The sequence below is a fragment of the Cucumis sativus genome, chromosome 1 (assembly GCF_000004075.3).
Source record: "Cucumis sativus cultivar 9930 chromosome 1, Cucumber_9930_V3, whole genome shotgun sequence".
NCBI lineage: Eukaryota > Viridiplantae > Streptophyta > Magnoliopsida > Cucurbitales > Cucurbitaceae > Cucumis > Cucumis sativus.
In genome coordinates, this window is record NC_026655.2 from 17743367 (window position 1) to 17769784 (window position 26418).

General features: G+C 38.6%; 1 long non-coding RNA gene across 1 annotated transcript in view; it reads right to left on the minus strand.

The window, feature by feature from the left end:
- The window catches only part of LOC105435746, a 34772-nt gene extending 9416 nt beyond the window's left edge, over positions 1-25356 (minus strand). Inside the window, exons 1-2 of the long non-coding RNA XR_969691.2 lie at positions 25047-25356; positions 23660-23711 (exon numbers count right to left, since the gene is read on the minus strand). This is a non-coding gene — a long non-coding RNA (uncharacterized LOC105435746). The remainder of the gene's footprint in view (positions 1-23659; positions 23712-25046) is intronic.
- Between the last annotated feature and the right edge of the window lie 1062 nt (positions 25357-26418).

Here is a 26418-nt window from a genome sequence, read left to right on the forward strand (position 1 = left end):
AGAAGATGAAGATGAATCTTCTCAGTTGCAATTCTTAGGAGAAGATGAAGATGAATCCTCTCGGTTGTAGCACCTAGAAGAAGATGAAGGTGAATCCTTCCGGCTACGTCATATGAAAGAAGATGAAGATGAATCCTCTTTGGTTGCAGCACCTGGAAGAAGATAAAGATGAATCTTCTTTGGTTGCGACACCTGAAAGAAGATGAAGGTGAATCTTCTCGGTTGCGACTCTTAGGAGAAGATGATGATGAATCTTCTCAGTTGCAATTCTTAGGAGAAGATGAAGATGAATCCTCTCGGTTGCAACACATAGGAGAAGACAAAGATGAATCCTCTCACTTGCGACACCTTAGAGCAGATGAAGATGAATCATCTTCGGTTGTTACACCTGAGAGAAGATGAAAATGAATCTTCTCGATTGCGACTCCTAGGTGAAGATGAAGATGAATCATCTCGGTTGTAACACATGGAGGAAGACAAAGATGAATCCTCTCACTTGCGACACCTTAGAGCAGATGAAGATGAATCATCTTCGATTGCAACACTTAGAAGAAGATGAAGATGAATCCTCTTCGGTTGCAACACCTAAGAGAATATGAAGATGAATCCTCTTCGGTTGCAACACCTAAGAGAAGATGAAGATGAATCTTCTCGGTTGCGATTCCTAGGAGAAGATGAAGATGAATCCTCTCGATTGCAACACATGGGAGAAGAAAAAGATGAATCCTCTCACTTGCCACACCTTAGAGCAAATGAAGATGAATCCTCTTCGGTTGTAGCACTTGGGAGAAGATGAAGATGAATCCTCTTCAGTTGCTACACCTGAGAGAAGATAAAAATGAATCTTCTCGGTTGCGGTTCCTAGGAGAAGATGAAGCAGAGGTTAAAGCTTTAGCATTGTATGCATCTTCTTCAAGAGGCAGAAACGATGTTACACTGTCGTTTTCATCTTGGAGAGGCGAAGGCAGAGCTGCCCGATCGTCGTCCTATCGAAGTTGTACCATCGTTATCCTCTCAAAGAGCTGGAGCTGCAGCATCGATGAAGCCTTCAAACTTGAATATAAGGAATCATCAATGAAACCTTTATGCTTGAATATGAGGGATCATTAATGACGCCTTTGAGCTTGATTTTGAGATTTTTTTTTTTCTTTTTACATGCACTCAACTTGTACATAGTCTTTGCACGAAGTTTGTACATCTTCAATTTATTTCATCTCATTGTTACTAGAGATCATCTTGAATTTAGGGATTTGCCCCCAATTTGTTATGATTCCTTAGTAGAGATGAACACCCTTTGAAGAAAAGAATTAACTCACGACGTAGTTCAAGGTTTTTTTTTTTATAATGGTGGACTGAACTTAAAGTTTTCTTTAAGTTGCCTACGTACCCTTTATAATGTAGGGATCAAGTCATAACGTAGTTCAACTTTTTTTTTGCTGGACTGGGCTTAAGGTTTTCCTTAAGCTGCCTACGTACCCTTTATAATATAGGGATCAAGTCATAACGTAGTTCAACTTTTTTTTTGCTGGACTGGGCTTAAGGTTTTCCTTAAGCTGCCTACGTACCCTTTATAATATAGGGATCAAGTCATAACGTAGTTCAATTTTTTTTGCTTTTTTTTTTTTTTTAACAAAATTAAGCATAAAATTTTTAAAGAAATTTACCATTGATTGGGCCAATTTGTAGTCCGTCTTGATCAACGATCTTGTATGCGCCATTTGTATAAACTTCTTTAAGAATGTAGGGTCCATCCCATTTAGGTGTGAACTTATTTCCTGTATGCCTTGTTGTGATGATCGGTCTCCTTACGGCAAGTACTAGATCACCGACTTGAAAGGAGCGAGGTTTAACGTGTTTATCAAAAGCTTTGGACATTCTCGCTTGATAACATTCCAATGCTTGCTGAGCCTCTAATCGCTTTTCGTCAAGTGCTTCTAATTCTTGAAGACGTAACTTCACATTATCTTCGGTAGTCAATCCCTCTTGTACTGCCATTCTTAGTGACGGAATTTCCCTTTCGAGAGGAAGGACAGCCTCCACACCGTAAACAAGCGAATATGGTGTAACCCCTGTAGGGGTGCGATGAGTCGTCCGATAAGCCCATAATGCCTCGCCGATCTTTTCTTGCCAATCCCTCTTTGACTTGGAGACAATTTTCTTTAAAAGATTACACAATGTTTTGTTGAATGCTTCTGCTAGTCCATTCGCAGCTGCGTTGTACATGGATGACTTATATTGCTTGAATTTGAATTTTTCACATAACTTGTCCATCATACTATTGGAGAATTGCTTTCCATTATCCGTCACGATTCGATGTGGAATACCGTATCGATAGATGATGTGTGTTCGAATAAAGTCTGCCACGTTCTCCTTCTTGGCTTCTCTCAATGAAATGGCCTCAGCCCACCTTGAAAAATAGTCTGTTGCTGCTAGGATATAAGAATGTCCTGCTGATGATTTTGGTGTAATGGGGCCAACCAGATCGAGTCCCCAAGCCTCAAAAGGCCAAGAAGCCACAGTTGGATGAAGAGGTTCTGGAGGTTGGTGTATGAAGTTTGCATGGTATTGACAAGGCTCACACTTCTTCACATAGTCTATTGAATCTTGGATCATCTTAGGCCAGTAGTAGCCCATTCTTCTTAGCTGGAATTGAAGCTTTGGTCCCGATTGATGTGCTCCACAAACACCTGCATGTACTTCCTTTAGAGCTTTTACCGAATCTTCCTTTCCGAGACATCGAAGGAAGAGCCCTTCAAGAGAACGGCGATATAAAGTTCCCTTGTAATAAATGAAGTGTGCTGCCCTTCTTCGTATCTCAATTTTATGACGAGAATCCTTTGGAAGCTTTCCATGTTCAAGATACTCTATGATGGGTTGACGCCAATCTTCTTCATCAATCAAATAGGATGTTGCCATGTTCACTTCCTGACATTCAGGCCTAACTGGGGGTATAATCCATCGTTGACAAAGTGGTATGTTCAGAGTTACATCATCTGGCATGGTCAAGGCCGTGGCTAAATTTGCCAATGCATCCGCTCTCTTATTTTCTACTCTAGGGACATGTTCTAACATCACATTATCAAACTTTTCCATCAATTGTCGAGCATAAGCAAAATATGGCTTCAAGTCTTCATGTTTCACGTCATATTGAAGCGAGAGTTGATTGATTATCAATTTTGAATCACCATAGACCTCTATGAATGACACTCCGATTTCTAATGCTATTTGAAGGCCAATTATCAAAGCCTGATATTCAGCCACATTGTTTGAACACAATTCGGAAAGTGCAAAGCTATAAGGCAACATATGCTTCTCAGGAGAAATGAGGACAATGCCTGCCCCCGCACCACTTCTTCGAGCTGCACCATCGAAGTACATAGTCCAAGGTTCCATAACTTCTGTGAAGAAAACCTCATCGTCTGGTAGGTCATCACATAACTTCCAATCCGAAGGAATTGGGTGGTCTGCTAAAAAGTCTGCTAGCGCTTGTCCTTTTATCGCCTTTTGGGGAATATAGACAATGTCATATTGTTGGAGTAGAACCGCCCATTTGGCTAAGCGTCCAGCGATGATTGGCCTGGATAGAACATACTTTATAGGGTCTGCTTTTGCCACTAGATGAACCGTGAAGGCCTGCATATAATGCCTCAACTTATCAATGGCAAAGAAAAGTGCAAGACACATCTTTTCGATAGGAGAATAGTTAACTTCAGCCCCAATTAATGTTCTGCTTAGATAGTAGAGAGAACGCTCCTTTCCCTTTACCTCTTCTTGTGCCAGTAATGCTCCTAAGGACCTTTCTTGTGCAGCAATGTACAATATTAGTGGTTTGTCAGGTACTGGAGCTCCCAGCACTGGGGGAGTAAGCAAGTATTTCTTTATGCTATCAAAAGCGTTCTGACAAGCTTCATCCCACACAAAATTTTCTCCTTTTCTCATCAACTTTTGAAAAGGTTGACACCGACCGGCCAAGTTAGAGATGAACCTTCGGATGTAAGCCAATCGTCCTTGGAGACTTCTTAGGTCATGCAAACTTTTAGGTCTTGACATCTTCTGAATGGCATCAATCTTGGACTGGTCTATTTCGATCCCTCGATGCCTTACAATGAAGCCAAGAAATTTTCCTGAAGTTACACCAAACGCACACTTGAGAGGGTTCATCCTTAGCTGATATTTTCGCAAGCGATCAAACACGACTTTTAGATCCTTCAAATGGTCTTGTCGTCTCTTTGTTTTGACTACAAGATCATCAACATAACATTCAACATACCTGTGCAACATATCATCAAACACTTTCTGCATGGCACGTTGATAAGTAGCGCCGGCATTTTTCAATCCAAAGGGCATCACCTTGTAACAGTATATTCCCTTTGGAGTTCTGAAAGCTGTCATTTCTTCATCTGAGAGGGCCATCCGTATTTGATTATATCCAGACGACCCATCCATAAACGACAACGCCTCGTGTCCAGTAGTTGCATCAACCATGATTTCGGTGATGGGCAAGGGAAAATCATCTTTAGGGCATGCATTATTCAGATCGCGAAAGTCTACACAAACGCGAAGTTGTCCATTTTTTTTTCTAACAGGGACAATGTTTGCTATCCACGTTGGATATTTGACCTCGCGAATGAATCCTGCTTCGATCAACTTGTTGACTTCCACCTCGATTTGAGGGATAAGCTCCGGTCGAAAACGTCGTTGTGCTTGTTTAATCGGTCGATATCCAGGTTTAATTGCAAGATGATGGACTGCTACTTTTGGGTCAAGTCCTGGCATCTCCTTGTACGACCACGCAAAGATGTCCCTGTATTCGGTGAGCAAACTCATATATTTATCCACCTCTTCGTTAGAGAGGGACGCACTAATGAAAGTCGGACGTGGTTCCTCTATTGTACCAAGGTTCACCTCTTTTAGCTCGTCTACAGTAGATTGGCCACCATCCTCTAAACTTTGTGGGGCATTTTCTGCGTCTTCTTCATGAGTTCCAGTCTCTGATTCCTCAATAATGGTGATGTGATGACATGAAGTTTCACATTCCCCTTGTTCCGACCCTTCTTTTTCAGGATTCGTTAGTATAACATCATGTCTTTTTACCTTTAACGAACCTTGACTTGTATTGAGAGTAACAAAAGTTTTTCTTTTCATGCGAGAAGGAACGTTGCTATGAATTTCTCCATTTTCCTTTGTCTCGCAAGGAAACTTCTTACTACGATAATTATCGACATCTGTATGCTTAATTCGACGCCAAACTTTCACACGAGACATTGGTTCCTTCTTCTTTGTATCTATGTTGGAATCAATGTTGTCGTGTGATCCTTTATCCCCGAGATGATTAAAAATCGGAGCACGGGGTGCTTGTACATTTTTCTTTTTAGACACACCTAGCCTTTCAAAGGCTGATGGTCTTGTAGTTGTCAAGGCATGGCATGTGCTTTCTTCCTTTATGGGAGTCGTAGTTAGCCTTCGAAAGACCGAATGTCTCTCAAGGTTTGGTACTGACTGGAGCCTTTCTCTTTCTGCCTCTGTCATGCTTAGCCTTTCAAATACTACGGGACGTGCAACAGATGGTCTAATTCGATCAAATACTGAGATTCTCTGATTATCACCTTCTTTTACGTCAGTATTGTCATCCTCCTCTATAGTTATATGATTGATGTCAACCACTTTTTCCTTCCCCTTTTTAGTTATACGGATCGGTTCTGGCGACTTGTATCCGAGTCCTTTTCTCGACACGGGTATAGAATGTCCTTCCCGTAGAAGCTTCTTTTGAGTTGAGGAGAGCTCAGGTCGGTCATGAATTTCCAAGCTTTTAAACTCGGTGTGAGCTGTGAAGTCATAACCTGCTTTCGCCATCAATTTGTAAGCCTTGGGGTCGAATCCGTCTTTCGTTCGCCTTTGGGGCAAGTTTGCTTCCACCAGATCTACCTTTACCTCCTGCTTCGCTATCTTAGTTAGTGGTGTAGTGAAGCTTTCTTTTATGATTTCGATGTCCCCAACTTTCAAACCTTTTGGAGACTCCATGAATGGTGATTCGCCTTTCTTGCGCCTTGACAGAGGGACATAACGCAAAACTGGTGTGTTTGCAGCATTTTCATTCTTCAAGATCATACCCTTTGTGCTGCGAGTGTATGCTTCACCCTTTCCAGAGTTAAAGGTTCTCGCACTTTCATGTGGTTCTGTGGTTGCGAGTGATTTCAGTTGTGAATTATCTTCTCCTTTTGTAAGAGGGGTTTCTGCAGGCAAAACTTCTAAAATATTATTATTCTTTGAATAAAACTTTGCATCTGCGAAGTGAGACTCAGCTTCTGAGAATGGATTAGAGTCGGCTTCAACCTTCTTTACACCGTCCTGATAAAATTTGAAGCACTGATGCAGTGTTGAAGTTACTACTCCGTTTCCATGAATCCAAGGACGCCCTAGTAACAACTTGTAAGTAGTCCTTGAGTCTATGACATGAAACAATGCACTGGCCTTTAGGTCGCCAATTATGAGTTCTAACCGTATCATGCCTATTGCTCTTTGGCTACCTTGGTTAAAACCTTGAATTACTAGCTTGCTATTTGAGAGCTCGTCCATCAAGATGCCTAATTGCCACATAGTCGACTTTGGCATTATGTTGACAGCTGAGCCATTATCAATGAGGATTCGATCGACTCTCTGTTCTCGAACGTATCCAGAAACATACAAAGGTCTATTATGAAGTTTAGATCCCAACAACAAATCCTCATCTGAGAAGTCTATAGACATACAATAAGAACCACTCTCATATGTCATAGTCGGAGTACTCGAACTTGATGCTCTTGAATTTAGCAATGCATCAATAAGGATGGTTTTGGTCTCTTGAGGAAGTGATAATAGATCCTCTACATTAAACCTTGAAAGGTCTTTTGATACTCCCTCTCCTTCTAGTGATCTTGGAGGGATTATTTCTTCCTCCGTTGTGTTGATAGCATGACACGCAACGACTTCTGGGTCTTCATCCTGATGATCACAAAGGAAGCTTTTTGGAAGGAAGTCTGCCAAGGTCACTAAGCGTTGAGGTCGAGAGAAATTCATGTCTTCATTATGTACGAGCTTAAGCTTATGAGTCTTCTTCTTTTTCTTATTCTTTTGAGTCTTATTTCCTCTTCTATAGTTTTGGTAAGAGCGAGACTCTCTTTGGGTCGGGATCGACTGTCTTTTCTTTCGGTGGGTCACCACTATCCACCCTTCATCGTCTTCTTCGATTGGTCTTTTCTCTCCTTGAGGATCCTCGTATGAGATTTCCTGAAAGAATTGGACAACTATAGGCTCAAAGGTCCCGAACTGGACCAAGCTTTTCCTTTGCTCAAAAATCAATCTCGACGAAGAAGCCTCAGACATTATCGTCACTTCAGCGTGGTTTGTTTGAGCTACTTCCTCCAAATCTAGCTCAATCCTTTTCTCACGAGCCAACCTTAGAATTAGCTCCTTCAGCACGAAGCATTTCTCTACTGGATGACTGATGACCCGATGATACTTGCAGTAATTGGGATCATCTACCTTTCCTGCTTGCTCAGGTCGTTTACATTCTGGCAGCTGGATCAGCTGCTTCTCTAGTAGTTGCTCTAGCATGTCAGCGATATCTGAATCAGGAAATGGGTAAACTTTTTCCTGCCTTTCTTTTAAAGTCAGACGTCGCCTTTCGCTTCCATCATCCTTCTTTTCAACCCTCGCTTCCTTTCCTTTGGAGAATTTCAGCGGGGTTGTGTTTACGACCATAGATTCTTTCGCGGTGCTTTTCACTATCTTTTCAGCACCTTTCATCTCTTTCTTATCTTTCTTTACTTCAGGAACAAGAAAATCTTTAGTTCCTCTACTGGCGATGCTCAACTCCATATCATGAGCTCGAGTTGCCAGTTCTTCAAATGTGCGGGGCTTTATTCCCTGCAAAATGTAGAGGAGTCCCCAGTGCATGCCTTGGGTGCACATTTCTACAGCCGACAGTTCGGTGAGCCGATCTTTACAGTCAAGACTTAGAGCTCTCCATCTATTGATGTAGTCGATGACTGGTTCTCCCTTTCTTTGTTTCGTATTTGTAAGCTCCATCATGCTTACAGTACGCCTGGTGCTGTAGAAGCGATTGAGAAACTCCTTTTCTAGTTGTTCCCAACTCTCAATGCTTTCTGGCTCCAGATCAGTATACCATTCAAAAGCATTTCCTTTCAAGCTTCGAACAAATTGTCTGACTAGTTGATCTCCTCTTGATCCTGCATTCTCACATGTTTCGACGAAGTGAGCAACGTGCTGTTTTGGATTGCCCTTTCCGTCAAACTGCTGGAATTTTGGAGGCTGATATCCAAGCGGCATTCTCAAGTTGTCGATTCTTTTGGTGTATGGTTTAGAGTACATGAAAGAAGTCTGAGATGGGCCTCCATATTGTGCTCTGATGGAGCTTGTGATCATATCTTGTAATTGTTGAACCGAGAGAGAAGCCACAGAAGTTGATTGTTGTTGTGGCTGATTTTCTTGTACCACGTTCTTCCCTTTGTCATCAACTTTAACGACAGGAGTTTGACTCGATTCAGCAGTTTCACGAGTCTGCATCTGCTCCTTTAAAGCTGCAATTTCGTGGTCTCGTTCATCAACAACCTTCATCAGGAGATTAATTTTTCTCTCCATCTCCGCCATGGCAGTCTCGACTGCTACATCAGCCATCATGACGGACATCACATCTGGGTGTGCTTCTTTCAGTGACCTGCTAGAGGCAGAATCATAATCATTATATAGAGGATTTTCCTTGATGACAATTCCAGCTTTAGGAGATTCCATCAATTGCTTCAGGATGCTCTGCGCGATGGCGGAACCTTGGTCTTGCCCTTGGATGATCCCCTTGGAACGACTACGGGTGATAGGTCCCGTGTAGGTGTCGCTTGCAGCTGAAGATTTGGATGCAGCTTTCTTTGATGCCATTGATTTGCTTGTAGATCTAGATGATGAGAGAGAGATGAGAGGTAGAGATGGTCCCACTGGGCGTGCCAATTTGTTCGCACGAGATTTCCGGAGAAATTTAATTCGTGGACTTGAACTTGGGTTGATGTTGTATTTTTGTTGATTTGATGCGATGCGGTTCAATCTCTAGAATTTGATCCTCTGATTCTCTCTCAACTGTATGTCTACGCTTGATTTGGAGGAAGCGGAGCACGTGATGTTCTTGAAGTTTGTTGAACGTCTACGCTTGATTTGGAGAAGCGGACCACGTGATGTTCTTCAAGTTGGTTGAATGCTTACGCTTGATTTGAGGAAGCGGAGCACATGAATTCTCTTCAGTTGCAGCACTTGGAAGAAGATGAAGATGAATCCTCTCAGCTATGACATATGAGAGAAGATGAAGATGAATTCTCTCGGCTATGACATATGGAAGGAGATGAATCCTCTCGACTATGACATATGAGAGGAGATGAAGATGAATCCTATTCAATTGCAGCACCTGGGAGAAGATGAAGATAAATCCTCTCGGCTATGACATATGGGAGAAGATGAAGATGAATCCTCTCGACTATGACATATGAGAGAAGATGAATCATTTTCGATTGCAGCACCTGGGAGAAGATGAAGATGAATCTTCTCAACTATGACATATAAGAGAAGATGAAGATGAATCCTCTTTGATTGTAGCACCTAGAAGAAGATGAAGGTGAATCCTTCCGGCTACGACATATGAAAGAAGATGAAGATGAATCCTCTTTGGTTGCAACTCCTAAAAGAAGATGAAGATGAATCTTCTTTGGTTGCGACACCTGAAAGAAGATGAAGGTGAATCTTCTCGGTTGCGACTCTTAGGAGAAGATGAAGATGAATCTTCTTAGTTGCAATTCTTAGGAGAAGATGAAGATGAATCCTCTCGGTTGTAGCACCTAGAAGAAGATGAAGGTGAATCCTTCCGGCTACGTCATATGAAAGAAGATGAAGATGAATCCTCTTTGGTTGCAGCACCTGGAAGAAGATAAAGATGAATCTTCTTTGGTTGCGACACCTGAAAGAAGATGAAGGTGAATCTTCTCGGTTGCGACTCTTAGGAGAAGATGACGATGAATCTTCTCAGTTGCAATTCTTAGGAGAAGATGAAGATGAATCCTCTCGGTTGCAACACATAGGAGAAGACAAAGACGGCTTCATTGACGAATCCATTCCTACCCATCCAAAGACATTTTTTAGCCCCATAACTGCAAGTTCCTTAGCAACTACTCAGACTACTTCATCTTCAATAACCGAAATCAGTAACCCTTTGTTCAAAGACTGGCAAGCAAAGGACCAAGTGTTAGTGTCCCTCATCAACCCTACCATATCTGTTGAAGCACTAGCATATGTAGCTGGATGAAAACCTTCGAGTCAGGTATGGAAAACACTTGAAAAGCCTTATTCTTCAAATACCAGGACAAATGTAGTCAACATAAAGTCAGATCTACAACAAATCTTAAAGAAACAAAATGAGTTGATTGATTTGTACATCAAGAAAATCAAAGGACTGAAAGACAGGTTAGCAAATGCAGCAACTATTGTTGAAGATGAAGATCTTGTAATTTATGCCCTAAATGGCCTTCCAAGCGAATGCAATGCTTTTCACACCTCAATGTGAACGAGATCCTAACCAATATGTTTCTCTGAACTGCACGTCCTTCTAAATTCTGAAGAATTTATAATTGAAAAATAAACCAAACATGAAGACTATTAATATAATTAGATTATTCTTAGGAGATATAATTCTAGAGATATTATTTGATATTATTTCCTTAAGTGTATTTCTCTATGGTTATATATAGGCTTGTATCTCTACTAAATAATAAATGAAATATAGATTGATTCCATAAAATCAACATGGTATCAGAGCTCTAGGGTTTTCGCCTTATTGAATTCTAGCCTCCACATCCCGTTTGATCTCTGCCTCCGTTGATCATTCATCAACGGAGGCAGAATCATCTCTCATTAGCCATCAACGGAGGCAGAATCATCTCCCATTAGCCGAAGCCACCCCTTAGATCTGCAAATCTGCCATTGTCGTTGCACCTTCCCTTTGCCACTCATTGCTGTTCAAATCTGCCACTATCCAAACCCCAGAAACCCCATTTGTTTTTCACTAGCGTCCGCGGCGGCCATCTCCTTCATAGTTCTTCGTCCGACCTCTTGTTTTTCTGTTAGCCAAGCAGCCGATTGAACCTCTGCCAGTTGAAGCCGAACGCCCAGCCGAAGAGTTTCGATTTTCTCCGTCGTCCAAGAAGCTCCGCTCGCCGCTGCGTTTCGTTGTCCTTGCTCCATCTTCTTATGTTGTCTCGACAAAACTCATGAAACCCAATGTCCTCAAATCCTCGCGTTCGCCTCCAATCTGTTCCAGACCTGTCTGATTTCGTTCAGACCCATTCTTCATGTCTGCCTTTGAAGTGTAGATCGAAGCCCAGATCCAACGACGCCTCCATTCTGTTTTTGTTCAGATCCGCTAAGCCTCTCTACTCCATTCAGTTCAGTTTCCGTTCTGTTCGCCCCTGATTTCCCGTTTAATTTGATTCTGACTTGCTTTAGTTTAGTTCGTTCAGTTCCATTCTGATGACGAAACGCTCCTGCCCAACTTATGATGGTCAATCACTCATCACTTGGAATATCGACGGATATTCAGAAACACAGATGATGAATACTTTTCAAGAAATGTTATTGGCAGCCTCTGCCTTTAGCGCCAGAAAATCAATCTACGAAACGGCTTAAATACTCATATTAGGCTTCAATGGGAACCTAAGAAGCTGGTGGCATAATCAGCTTACTGAGCAAGATCGACAAAGGATCTTTGACTACAACAAAAACGGTTGTAAAAACTAAAGGCTCTTCAGTTCCAGTACAAACCGAAGAACCAGATATGATGAATCAATTACTCTACACAATGACTAAACATTTCATTGGAAGTACCCAGATTCATTTCAATCTAGCAACAGAAGCTCTTCTTGGACTAAAATGTCATAAGATGAGCAGATACAAATGGTATAAAGACACCTTCATGGCACGTATGTATACCATAACAACATGCGGTGCTAATATCTAGAAACAAAAATTCGTTGAAGGATTACCATATTATATTTCTCAAAAGTTTTATCAAACTATGACAGCAAATTTTGTCAATCAACAAATTAATTGGGCAAATCTAACTTACGGGGATATTTCATCCACAGTTCAAATGATATGTGTTAATCTCTGGACAGAGAATAAACACACAACGAAGGTAATAAAGATTCTGACTACCGGAAGGAATTGGGCACCTTCTACAAACAATATGGTCTGTCTAACAGACCAAAGGAGGAGAAGGAAAAGAAGAAAAAGAAGAATTATCCTTCTCGAAACATTATCTTTAGAAAAAAGAAATCTAAAGATCATGAGCCTCCTCGAAGAAGGAAGCATAATTACCAGAAGGGTAAAAGCAAGAAGTATTACTCTTCAAAAACAAAAACGATTTGCTATAAATGCAATCAAAGTGGTCATTATGCTAATCGTTGTCCTCTAAGAGACAGAATCAATGCCCTCAAAATAGACGAAGAAACGAAGCAATCCCTCCTCTATGCTATAAGGTCGGATGATGACGACTCCTCTCAAACAGAATCTTCATTAGAGGAAGATTTCATCAACGTTTTACAAGAAGAAGGATCGTCCTCTAAAGAAGAATTCTTCTCTCAAAGTGATTCAAGTGATGACGAAGGGGCTATTCCCTGCACCGGACAGTGTGCTGGCCACATCAATGTCATCACTAAAGATCAAGAAACTCTTTTTGATCTCATCGAACAAATACCAGATGAAACGGCAAAAAGAACCTGTCTACTCAAATTGAGGCAAAGTATAGAAGAGCAAACGCCTCGACAGACGGTTCATAGTCCGATAATGTACTCATATCAGAACATATTGAACCGAATAAAGGGCGAAACAAAAATGCCCATTCAAGTTAATGATCTTCACCATGAAGTAAAGATTCTCAAAAAAGAAGTTGCTAATAACAAGCAACGACTCACCTATCTTGAAAATGCTTTCCAAGCATTCCAAGAATCTCCAATCAGGGAAGAATATCTGGAAACTTCAATAAACAATTTTGAATGAAAAACCGAGGAAATGACACTATTGATAGAAGAACCAAACTTTATCAATAGTATAAGCAAAGTTCACAATCAGAAGTGGATATCAAAGATAGTCTTTAAAGTTAAAGACTTTCAACTAGAAACATTAACCCTCTTTGACTCCGGGGCTGATCAGAATGTTATTCAAGAAGGCCTCGTCCCTTCGAAATATTTCGAAAAGACGAAAGAATCCTTAACTGGAGCAGGAGGAAATCCTCTCAATATTGAGTTCAAATTATCCAAAGTGCACATTTGTAAAGACAATGTGTGCCTGGTTAATACTTTCATTCCGGTCAAAAACCTTAATGAAGGTATCATTCTAGGAACATCGTTCCTAACTCAAATATATCCTTTTTATGTCACTAAAGAGGGTATAATGTCGAAGAAATTCGACAAAGAAATTACTTTTGAGTTTACTCAACCAGTAACTCCCAGGTACATCTCGAATATTGAGGAAGAAATTCGTCAATTCATCAACAGAATCGCCAAAAAGGAGAAACAAATAGAGTTTCTTCAAGACGATATCAAGGGTTGTAAAGTGGCTTCAGCAATAAGTAAGCCATTAATCCAACAGAAAATTCAGAACTTCCAGCAACGCCTTGAAAAGGAAGTCTGTTCAAATCTCCCAAATGCCTTTTGGGATAGAAAAAAACATATGGTAACTCTACCATATAAAGAAGGGTTCAAGGAATCACAAATTCCCACAAAAGCCCGACCTATTCAAATGAACAGAGATTTAGTCAAAGTCTGTACAAACGAGATATAGGATCTACTCAAGAAGGGCCTTATAAGCCCATCAAAAAGCCCATGGTCGTGTTCGACCTTTTATGTCAATAGCCAGGTCGAAAAAGAGCGTGGTGTACCAAGGCTTGTCATTAATTACAAGCCTCTCAACAAAGTTCTCAAATGGATTTGGTATCCAATTCGTAATTGGCAAGATTTGCTAAAAAGAATTACTCTAGCAAAATTCTTCTCAAAATTTGATATGAAATTTGGATTTTGGCAAATCCAGATACACTCAACTGAATGTTACAAGACGGCTTTCAATGTTCCATTCGGAAAATTCCAATGGAATGTCATGCCATTCGGATTGAATAATGCTCCGTCCGAATTTCAGAAGATAATGAACGATATCTTCAACCCGTATCAAGATTTCACAATAGTATACATTGATGATATCTTGGTATTCTCAAACACTGTTGATCAACATTTTAAACATCTTCGGGTGTTTCTAAATGTGATTAAAACAAATGGTCTTGTGGTTTCTCAACCAAAGATCAAATTATTTCAAGTAAAGATTAGATTTCTTGGTTATGAAATTAATCAAGGAATCATCAAACCAATTCAAAGGTCTCTAGATTTTGCAGATAAATTTCCAGACATAATACAAGACAAGACTCAGCTACAGAGGTTTCTTGGCTGTATTAATTACATCGGAGATTTTATTCGCGATCTTCGCTCAATTTGTCTACCTTTATATGACAGACTGAAAAGGAATCCAAAACCATGGACGGGCGAGCATACTCGAGCAGTCCAATCAATCAAATCCCTGGCCAAAAGCATCCCATGCTTATCTCTTGTAGATGAACAAGCCAAACTCATTATTGATACAGATGGATCAAATATTAGTTACGGAGGCATCCTCAAATAGGAACTTAACGGAAAAATCTTCATTGCCCGTTATCATTCAGGAATCTGGAACAATGCAACAAAGAACTATTCAACAGTAAAAATGGAAATACTAGCAATAGTACTTTCCGTCCAGAAATTTCAAGGAGATCTAATTAACAAGGAATTCCTTGTTCGAACAGATTCAAAAGCAAGTAAATACATATTTGAAAAGGATGTAAAGAATCTTATCTCGAAGCAAATCTTCGCAAGATGGCACGCAATCTTATCTTGCTTTGATTTCATAATTGAGCCTATAAAAGGCAGTGAGAATTCACTTGCTGACTACCTCTCAAGAGAGCATCTCTTGAAGAACTCTTCCTCAGCCCTGAATTCCTTCTCTCATGGAACCACCTTCCGGCCGGCAACGGCCACCCAACCAGCGGCAACAGCCGCAAAACAATCAAAATAATAGTCCAAGAAGACAACCACAAACAGTAGCTTCCTCTTCGAGAACTACTTCTCCTAAGGGAAAATCCACAGCTCAATCATCCGCACCGTCGCCGATGAGTGCAGAAAGCTACGCCATTGACTTGCAATTTGAGCAAGTATCCAGGCGTCGTCAAGGCTCTGCTAACAGAGCATTGAAAATCCAAACAGACACTTCGAGTCTTCCCCCTCATACCGTCAAGCATGTTGTTGCGACCCTCTAGGTCGACAACTCTAAACAAGCGTGCCGCATCACCGGCCGCATCCTCCTCAAGGTCTGCAGTTCCTCGGAATCCATCATCGTATTCCCAGATTGTACGGCCAAAGGTCTTCCAACCAAGACCTCCAATTACTGGTTATTTCAAAAAACAACAATGGTAGACCTAACCATAGAACCAGAATTCGATGGACCTTCAGTCCCCGAAGTTTGCAAACAAGTATTTCCTCATGGATTCAACTTTCTTCCGGAGGACCTCTCAAAGACTAGGACATTCTATGAGTTCATCTTAGTTGATTCTAAGTCAGCTGAAATCACACATGTCCCTGATAAAAATGATCCCTCAAAGATCATTTACTCAAAGCTAAGAATTTTTCAAGTACTCACTCCATCCTATTGGAAACAGGGGATGTTCGTGGGAAAGAGATTTTCACAACCCTTCAAACCACCATCATACAATTACCGTGACTATACAAAGGCATGGTACATCATATTTTGGTTACAAGCCTACAACCATTCATGGTTTGTGACGTTTTGTAAGCAAGCTTACAAAATGCACTTTCCCCAATGGTTTCAAAACTGGTGGATGTATTTTGGACTCTTTGAGGAAATTTTCCCAGTAGAAGTTCAACGTTCATACCATCTCTTCCAACAAAGTATCTACTCGTCTCCTCTCTCAAAGACGTTTAGGTTTGCTTTGTATTTTCAAATACCCTGGATCTTTTGCTGGAATTTCCAACTTGGACCCTCTGGGAATTTTAAAGCATTGAGCAAATCACGGATCAAGTGGTGGGAAAAATTCAGCTATTCCCATCTAGAAGTAAGCAAAATAAAGGACTGGTTTAAAGCCAACGTCCATCTGCAAGATATGACTAGGCAAGAGGATGAAGCCTTCCTCCTCACCAAAAATGCAGTCATGACAACTCTTGCTGGCACAAGTACTCAACAGGAATTCAATTCCATCGTCAACAACGTCGTCGTAGACCTCTCAGACGACCACTCATTTACTTACCCTAAAGTTGGGAAGGAGTGATTATGTTTTCAGCTCTCCACTCGATTTTGTCCCCAAAATGTAAGCATATTGAGTTGACAATCTTGCCACTCTCACTCGTACAAATCAAAGGACAATCCTTCGCGAACATGAGTTCATAATACACTCAGGATTAAGACTAAGTTACCTAAGTCATCCTAATGAAATAGAATTCCAACTAGTTAACGGAGTTACATCTAATGGTTACTATTTCGTGGTCCAGTCTTATACTAACTCATTGTATAGTACCCCTTACTCGCATGTCAACTGCACGAACACGTTAGATCATTGCGTTTGTATCAAGTACAAAGTGAACCGTATCTATAGTGTTACCAGGATAAGGTATCCGAACTTATCCCTATACTACAAGCTCTTTAAGCTGATCTCGGCATTGATTCATGTATATTGGATTTAGGTTATTAAGAAAAAACTAATAATCAATAACACTTATTGAAATTATAATAACAACACTTTATTAATAACGATCAATGAATTATATTTACAATCTACGAGTTTTAGGACATAAATCCCAACGAGAAGTATTTATAATACTTTTTCGCTGTACATTTTTGGAAAATAGAAAACACAACAAATAATAACTAATTCTAAAACAGAGTTTATACATGATAATATCCTCCCTCAAATTGATGCACTTTAGACTTAAGGCATAAATTTGGATCAAAGAGTGTTAAAGCGATCGGTGGTGAGAGGTTTTGTGAATATATAAGCAGGTTGTTTTGTTGAGGGAATGTACAATAGTGTAATGTAATTTTGGACAACTTTTTCCCTTATAAAGTGAAAGTCTACTTCCATGTGTTTGGCTCGACCATGAAAGACAGGGTTATGAGCAAGTTGGATGGCAAACTCTTTGTTACACCATAAAAAAGGAGGTTCTTTTCTAAATATATGTAAGTCTCGAAGGAGTTGTCAAATCTAAAAAAACTTAAGAAGTTGTTGTTGCAAGGGCTCTATACTAAGCTTCTATTTAACTTTGAGATACAGTGGACTACTTTTTGGTAGCCATGATATTGGATTATCTCCTAGGTAGATGATGAATCTCATGGTTGATCTTTTATTAAAATTATTTCTTGTCCAATCTGAATTTGAGAATGCATTTACTTTGAATGAATTTGTGGATTTCTTGAAGAGTATGCCTTGTGAAGTGGTTCCACTAATGTATCTTAGTACTCTTTTGGCTGTTGTAAGATGGCAATAGGTAGGTGAGTGCATGAACTGTGACAGTTTGCTTACTGAGAAGGTGAGATATTGGAGGGCTCCAAAGATGGTTCTGTAAGTTGTTGCATTTTCATTTGAACATGGATTGTCTGGTTTGTCATTAAAGAAATGTATAGGAATTGGAGTATTACATGGTTTGCATCCATTCATTCCGACCCTTTTTTATACATCCTTAGCATATTTTCTTTGTGTGATAAAGATATCAAATGAGTTCCTCAGGATTTTGAGCACTAGAAAATATTTCAACATTCCTAAGTTAGTCATATCAAACTGCTGCTGCAGCTGATTTATTAACACATCAATGTATGGCTAATCGTTGCCTATTATTATGATGTCATCTACATAAAGTTGGAGATAAGTAGTAGATTTTCTAAATTTTTGAACAAACAATGAATTATCAACTTTTGAAGCATTAAACCCAAGTGTTAATAGGTGGGTTGTGAAGCATTTAAACCAAGCTCGATGAACTTCTTTGAGGCCATATAACGATTTTTGGAGCTTGCACACTAGGTTTGGTCTTGTTCTGTCAACAAAACCTTGTGGTTGTTGCATATAGACTTCTTCATAGAGTTTTCCATGTACAAAGGCATTTTTAACATCAAGTTGCCTTAGTTTCCATTCAAATTGTGCAGCTAAAGATAGAACTATCTGGACAGTAGGCTTTTTTACAACTGGGCGAAATGTCTCTTCAAAATCTATTCCCTCTTGTTGGTGGTATCCCTTGGAAACTAACCTTTCTTTATGTCTAGCAATGGATCCATCAAAGTTTCTTTTTGTTTAGTCTAGTGAGTTTCCATGTTCCTTGTTTCAGTAGAGCATCATATTCTTCTTTCAATTTCATCAACATAATTTTTGGAAAGATGTGTTGATGCAACAAAAAATTTCTTCTTTGATATACTAGATTTGCTTCTGGTTTGCATTGGATGGACATTTAGATTTGTTCCCAATGATACATTTATGCCCATTTCAGTTTCAGTATCCAGTTCATTGTTTAGATAGGACTCATATGTTTGTGAAGAAATATGATTGTTGGCATAGATGACACATCACTTTCATTACTCACACTAGGAATAGGTGCGAGGTCTTTTAGAAACAAAGATAAAGGTATTTGATGGAATTTTGTATGGTTACCTTTTGTGGTGTTGTTTTATAGGGTTATTGAGAAGGGAAAGAAAAAACTCATCAAAGATAACATGTCTAGATATGAAAAATTTTCCAATGGTCATGTTGTAACACAAGTAACCTTTGTAATCTAGAGGATAACCAAGAAAGATGCATTGAGAGTTTTTTGGTTGGAGTTTATGAGAATTGTATTGCTTTAGTAAACGGTAGCAGACATAACAAATTTTTTTTAGAGGTTTATAGTCAAAGGGTTGATTGAATAGGCATTCAAAGGGAGTCTTATTTTGAAGGTTTTGAGATGGGAGTCTATTTATGAGGTATACAACTATGGCAAAGGCAAAGGACAAGAATTTTGTTGGGAAGGAGGCATAGGTATTAGGGAGATGACTACTTCTATTATATGGCGGTGTTTTCTTTTTATTGCATCATTTTGTTGAGGAGTACAGGAACATGATTTTTGGTGGGATATGCCATTTGTGGTGAGGAAGGATGATAGATTTTTGTTGATGAATTCACCTCCTCCATTGGAGGGCTCCAAAGATGGTTCTGTAAGTTGTTGCATTTTCATTTGAACATGGATTGTCTGGTTTGTCATTAAAGAAATGTATAGGAATTGGAGTATTACATGGTTTGCATCCATTCATTCCGACCCTTTTTTATACATCCTTAGCATATTTTCTTTGTGTGATAAAGATATCAAATGAGTTCCTCAGGATTTTGAGCACTAGAAAATATTTCAACATTCCTAAGTTAGTCATATCAAACTGCTGCTGCAGCTGATTTATTAACACATCAATGTATGGCTAATCGTTGCCTATTATTATGATGTCATCTACATAAAGTTGGAGATAAGTGGTAGATTTTCTAAATTTTTGAACAAACAATGAATTATCAACTTTTGAAGCATTAAAACCAAGTGTTAATAGGTGGGTTGTGAAGCATTCAAACCAAGCTCGATGAACTTCTTTGAGGCCATATAACGATTTTTGGAGCTTGCACACTAGGTTTGGTCTTGTTCTGTCAACAAAACCTTGTGGTTGTTGCATATAGACTTCTTCATAGAGTTTTCCATGTATAAAGGCATTTTTAACATCAAGTTGCCTTAGTTTCCATTCAAATTGTGCAGCTAAAGATAGAACTATCTGGGAATTTTAAAGCATTGAGCAAATCACTCAGGATTAAGTGGTGGGAAAAATTCAGCTATTCCCATCTAGAAGTAAGCAAAATAAAGGACTGGTTTAAAGCCAACGTCCATCTGCAAGATATGACTAGGCAAGAGGATGAAGCCTTCCTCCTCACCAAAAATGTTGTCATGACAACTCTTGGTGGCATAAGTACTCAACAGGAATTCAATTCCATCGTCAACAACATCGTCGTAGACCTCTCAGACGACCACGACGATTTACTAGAGGACGCTTCTCTAGCCTCTGTTAATAATGTCGACAACCTCGATTATGACCCATACGAAGGCCTCGACATCAACGACCCATTTTTGAACACACAACCATACTAAAGTCCAAGATTGAGGTCCTTCTTTCAAGAGTTTTTAAATTTAGTCAAAAGTATTAATTGTAATTAATTGTAAATTAATTTGTTTAAAAAAAATTCTAAATTTATTTAGAAAAGATCATTGTATTCCGATCTTATCATTGCTTTTACAGTCTGCTATTGTAACTGTCCTCAAGAAAGAGTTTGAAAGAGAAGAAGATAATGGAGATGATTCACTTCTGCAAGAGGATTAGCCAACCTCAGGCAACATAGAAAGCGGACGACGCCAACGTAGCACACGTTATGGATTAACTTTGATTGGGATTATTTCCAGAAGGATACATAAGATAGATATCTGAGAATGGGGAGGGGACCTGCTCCTAGTGGCAGCGAGGCGGGAGGCCGAAGTAAGATCGCAGTAGGGAGCTAAATAATCCTTAATGAAAGATATCAATCTTATGGATCTTAATCCGCGTCGAGCCAAGCAGAAGACGATCGGGTGACGTCATCAACTTCCCCAACAAGTTTCTACTTGAAGATAAGGATGAATGACAGACATATCCCATCTATCTTACCGCTTCATTTCGTTGTGTATTTACCTTCTTTTTAAAGCATATCTTTACTTTTCAAGAGATAAGATTTTCAGAAAAGCCAAACAGGGGTCTTGTCCTGTCGGCCACTCTGAAATCATATGTATTCAATTATTGTTGAAGATCACTGTGTACACAATAGTGAAAGAGTGAATCTCTCACTATAATAAAGAGCAGCGACCTTCGACCCTCAATGGCAATAAAAAATGTTATAAAAGAGGTTCTATAGCTATTTTAGATACGTTATTAAAAGTCTCTTATTTTTGTTAGCATTATTCATCGGGATAGATTTTAGTGTTTTAACTTTTTTATTTTACAATTTGTCTTGCAAACAATATTTTAAAATCAAATTATAACCATATACATATGTATACAAGTCATTTTCCTAGGCAAAGAGATGGAATTCACATTTCAATAAAATCTACAATAATAATTATAATGAACATGTTTATTTCTAACATACAAAAAAAATTAGCATTATATTCATTCAAAATGTTTGATATAATCATCAAAATTAAGTATGTTCCAACAAAACTTTCGTATAATTCTTTTCCTTCATCATGATGGATTTAATCGAAGCTCTATTCTCTAGCATTGGATTTTTCTTTAGAGAGATTTCAACTATATCCATGAGTTCAAGATTCTATTAGTGTTCACCATCAAGCCCTTCAATGACAAATCATATAAATGATAAACAAAAACAAAATCATTGCGTCAAGTCAGGATTCAGAACAAGCAATAGACAATCTGATCCATGAATGACTAGACTAGTATCCTAAACAACAAAAAACACCATCGTATTTCACCTAAAAGAAACAATACAAAACAAGCACCTTTAGGAAAACTCACAAGCATTATATATTCTCACGAAAAAGACGTGTTTATGCAAAAATCAGAATAACTACAATACCCAAGCTGAATGGCGTTGGAGTTGGATGACCTAAATTGGTTTTTGTCAATTAGTGAGAAAAAATATGTTCAAATAATCCCCATTACACATACACCATTCTTGCTTTCTTTCCTAGCAATGGTCTCAAGAACCAACTCGGCTTGAATCCCTTTTTCACATTGAAGCAAAATTATAATAAATCCTGTTGATTTTATGGAATCAATCTATATTTCATTAATTACTTAATAGAGATACAAGCCTATATATAACCATAGAGAAATACACTTAAGGAAATAATATCAAATAATATCTCCAGAATAATATCTCCAGAATAATATCTCCTAAGAATAATATCTCCTAAGAATAATATCTCCTAAGAATAATCTAATTATATTAATACCCTCCCTCAAACTCAAGGTTGAAATCACAAACTTGAGTTTGCTAAGAACTAAGAAAAGAAACAATATATCTAGAATAGAATAAAAAACCCGAAGAACAAACACACAAAGAACTTCTAGGCTAAAACAAACCCACGAAGAGCGAAACGAAGAACTTCTGGGATAGAAACATAGATCCTCGTATAGAGATCTATAACAGAACCTAGGAAGAACGAAACAAGAACTCCGGGGGCAAAATGAAAGAGCAAAACTGAAGCAAAGTAGAACAAATCAGGATGAAAACGTGGTCTGAATTGGGCAGGAGCGTTTCGTCATCAGAATGGAACTGAACGAACTAAACTAAAGCAAGTCAGAATCAAACTGAACAGGAAATCTGGGTGAACAGAACGAAAACTGAAGAGAGCTGAGAGGTTGAGTAGATAGAGAGCTTTGTGGCGTTCTTCGCAAAAAGAGAAGATGCGTTTCATGACGGCGAGCTTCACAAATGGAGAGCGGACAAAGCCGAACCTGTGCGTCGTCGGCTGTGAGTGGAGCGGAGCGGTGGATCATGGATCTGAACAAAGATTCACCCTCTTCAGGATCGGGAGTCTTCAATCTAAAGAGATTGTCTGGTACGAGTAAAGGGCGGCGGCGGCAGGTCGGTCTGATCTTGAACAGTATGATTCGAAGGCGAAAGATGAAATAAAACACGGATCTGGAAGTCGAAGACACGAACAGAGATGCACGAACAAATCGGTGCTTGCAATGTGCGCACAAGTAGATCTAAGTGAGGACGAATGGAGAGCGGATATGGGTCGAGAGTGCGACGAACTGTGTGGATGGAAGGAGCAGTGATGGCGGAAGGAGCAGTGATGGCAGAAGGAGTAGTGGCGGCGGCGGCAGAATCAGAGACGAGGATTTTGATCTAGGAGGCAGAGCGAATTACTTGGAGACATGATGTGTATTGATTACTGATGGGTATGGCTCTGCCTCCGTCGACGAATCAACGGAGGCAGACGTGCAGGGATGTGACGGCTAGAATACAAGGAGACTTAAAATCCTATAGCTCTGATACCATGTTGATTTTATGGAATCAATCTATATTTCATTAATTACTTAATAGAGATACAAGCCTATATATAACCATAGAGAAATACACTTAAGGAAATAATATCAAATAATATCTCCAGAATAATATCTCCAGAATAATATCTCCTAAGAATAATATCTCTTAAGAATAATCTAATTATATTAATACAAGTCCAATATAATCAGAATTACAAAGAAGAGGTTAGATTGTCCAAGATCCAAAACATTATAAAAAACTCTTGTCAGAATTAGTTGGTGCAACAAAATTGATAAATACATTATTATGAGTCTCATTTTGATTTAATATGAAATGTTTAAACAACGTGCAGTTACATAGAGCACAAGATGTACAACAAGAATTACTCTAGTTTAGAATTAGTAGGCATTGGAAGGAAAGAAAAGAGACAGCAAATCCACATACCAGAGTTAAGAAGAATCTGGAAGACCTCTTGGTGGCCACCCTCAAGAGCAATCTAGAATACATCATCACAAAATTGTCTTATATGTCAAGGAAGAAAGCAACATCCAAGACAGTAGTGAAAATAATAGTGCAGTGTGTACAAAGTAATTTGGTATGCTAGCAAGATGACCACCACTCTGAAATTATTTTGATTCCTCTATTTGTTATATTTCTGTTATTTGTGGCAGATTATGTACCTGTAAAAATGTGACATGTGTCTTTCTGTTTTACATCTTCTTCTCATTATTTTACCCTAATTACACAGGGTATCTGCTGTATAAATATAGACCAAAAGGTCTCTCAAAATAGCAGTGAATACATACAGAAAATATTCCCACAAGTTCTTTATTCTTCAATTTATAAGTTTCAGTTTAGGTATATTAACAGCAAAACTGTTAGATTCTTGAAGGAATAATTCGACAGTCTGCAGGACATAATGAACATATAAATCTAGAAATCTACAAAGTTCAGAATGCGGCATTTTGCAGATGATTATCTTAATAGGCATTAAGCATGATAAATTTAGGCTTCCTTTCATATATAAAAAATATGACATAATAAAATGTTGGAGGGAGTCAGACTATTTGAGGGAAACAAACTAAATATGAAACTAGTGAAAAAGCTTCTGCCAATGTTTAATTGAAGGGGCACTTTCATGTATACTTGTAGGAAAGTATCCTCAAAGAGTACTGCAAGAACACTTAATAATGGTTTCAAATTCAATAGTCGGTGATAATCAGCTTTATTTTCTTTTATTTTAGTTTGGTTTTTGGGTGAGGTTGTTCTAGCCATGAATTGAAGGAAATGCAAAATATAGCCATCTGAATAAACGGTAGAAGCACATCAACAAATGTTGTGGGGGTTAAAAATCAACATTTAAAGAATACTTTTCTCTTTCTACCAATCTTCAAAGAAAGTTTGACAAGCCTTTCATGCCATGAGACAAAAAAAGCAAGAAAATAAATTATACACACACATAAAGGCAGAAATAAATTAGTAACAAAATAATTTGAGACTGGCAGATAGGGCCTCCATCAAAGACCATCATGGGGCATTCTTATCATTAAAGAGCACACACTATACATTGATATTGTCCTGGACAAAGCAAGTGGTCAAACATTGTTTATTAAGCATTTTAATATTGCTAAAAATGGTTTTGTATGAAACAAACATGATGGGAAAAATGGCGTCTCTTCGCGCACACTGCCCCATAACCCAATGAAAAACTACAGAATACCGATCCAAATCTCTAACCCGATGAAAATTTTTCCTAACCAATTTGCTAGACCCACAATCCCAATCTTCTTCAAACACAATGAAAAAAGAGGAAAATTGAGGAAGTACTAACCGACATCGCTGGAAATGAGGAAGATAAAATCGCCAAAATGAAGAAGGAATTGACCGACGATCTCCAAAAAACCAAAACTTGTTATTCAATAAATATATGATAAGGGAATCAACCATGGAAAATGGAAAAAGAAAAGAAGGGTTTTGAAATGAAAGAGAGAGTGATGAAGTTGAAGAAGGGTCTGATATGTTTAATGGCAAGCGAGGGAAAGGGTTTTAATGCGTGAGAGAGGGGGATTTAAATGGATGAATAATTGTTATTCAATAAATATATGATAAGGTGCCAGACCAAAAATTCCACTCCCCCCTCTTTTTTTTTGTCATCCTTACGCCTTTTTTCTATTCTTTTTATAGCGATTTTAATAAAATGATATGCTTTCATGTTATTAAAAGTGACTTTTGTTGGAGTGATTTGCGCCTTTTTCTATTTGCGAATTCTTTCAAAAGATTTTTTCATTCTATTTGGTTTCCACAAATCAATTTTATCCTAGAGAATAGAATCGTCTTTGACCGGTGGTGTCTCCAATTTGAAGTTTTAGTAGATTCAGCGGTGTCAAACTACGTTAGTTTTTTTTTTCTCTAATCTATAATTTTAAAGTATGTTTAGCCTCAATTAGAAAATTGTTCATGTAATTATTGTCAATATACGATATTTTAAGTTTTCAATTAAATTGACGTAAGGTCTTTGTAAAATATTCCACTGCAAAGAGCTTTCATCCCTTCACTTCTAATTACTATCCGTTAAATCAATGAGAAAACACCTTAGTTATTAACCATTGGACATTAGTTTTGACTGCTATCTTTAGCAAGGCTTCTTCTGGACTAAGGCAGCTGGGATTTTTGGTAATGAGTTACCGTTTGAAATATGATGGTGATGGAGTTGCTAAGTCTCTCCATTCTCTCTCTTTTTCCTTCTTCCCGTTTGAAGGGTGAGGTGACTTGAAATGTTAGAGGGTTCATATATAATCCAACATGCTTAATTTAGTGACTCGTTCCTTATATCATCTTCTTATGTTTTTTAGAGTGGGAGTTGTGACTTTGGTGTTATTCCATGTTGTTGGAGTTGATAAGAATGGTTTTAGTGATCACTCTATCTTGTGTTGATGCATTGATGGCTATAATAAAAATAAAAATAAAAGTGGAAGAAGTAAAGGTTGAGAAACTTGCATTCAAATACCCTTAAAAGAATTGAAAAGTGATCAAAATATGTAATTTGGAGCTTTTAATTTCATTGACTTTCATTTCACAATAAATAAATAAATTGCAATTTGTTTAAGAAAAAGAGAGAAATATCTGTTTAGAGAAAAACAATTAAATAAATAGCCAGGGCCACGACGTCGTTTACTAGGTCAAAGTATTTCATCCCACTGTTT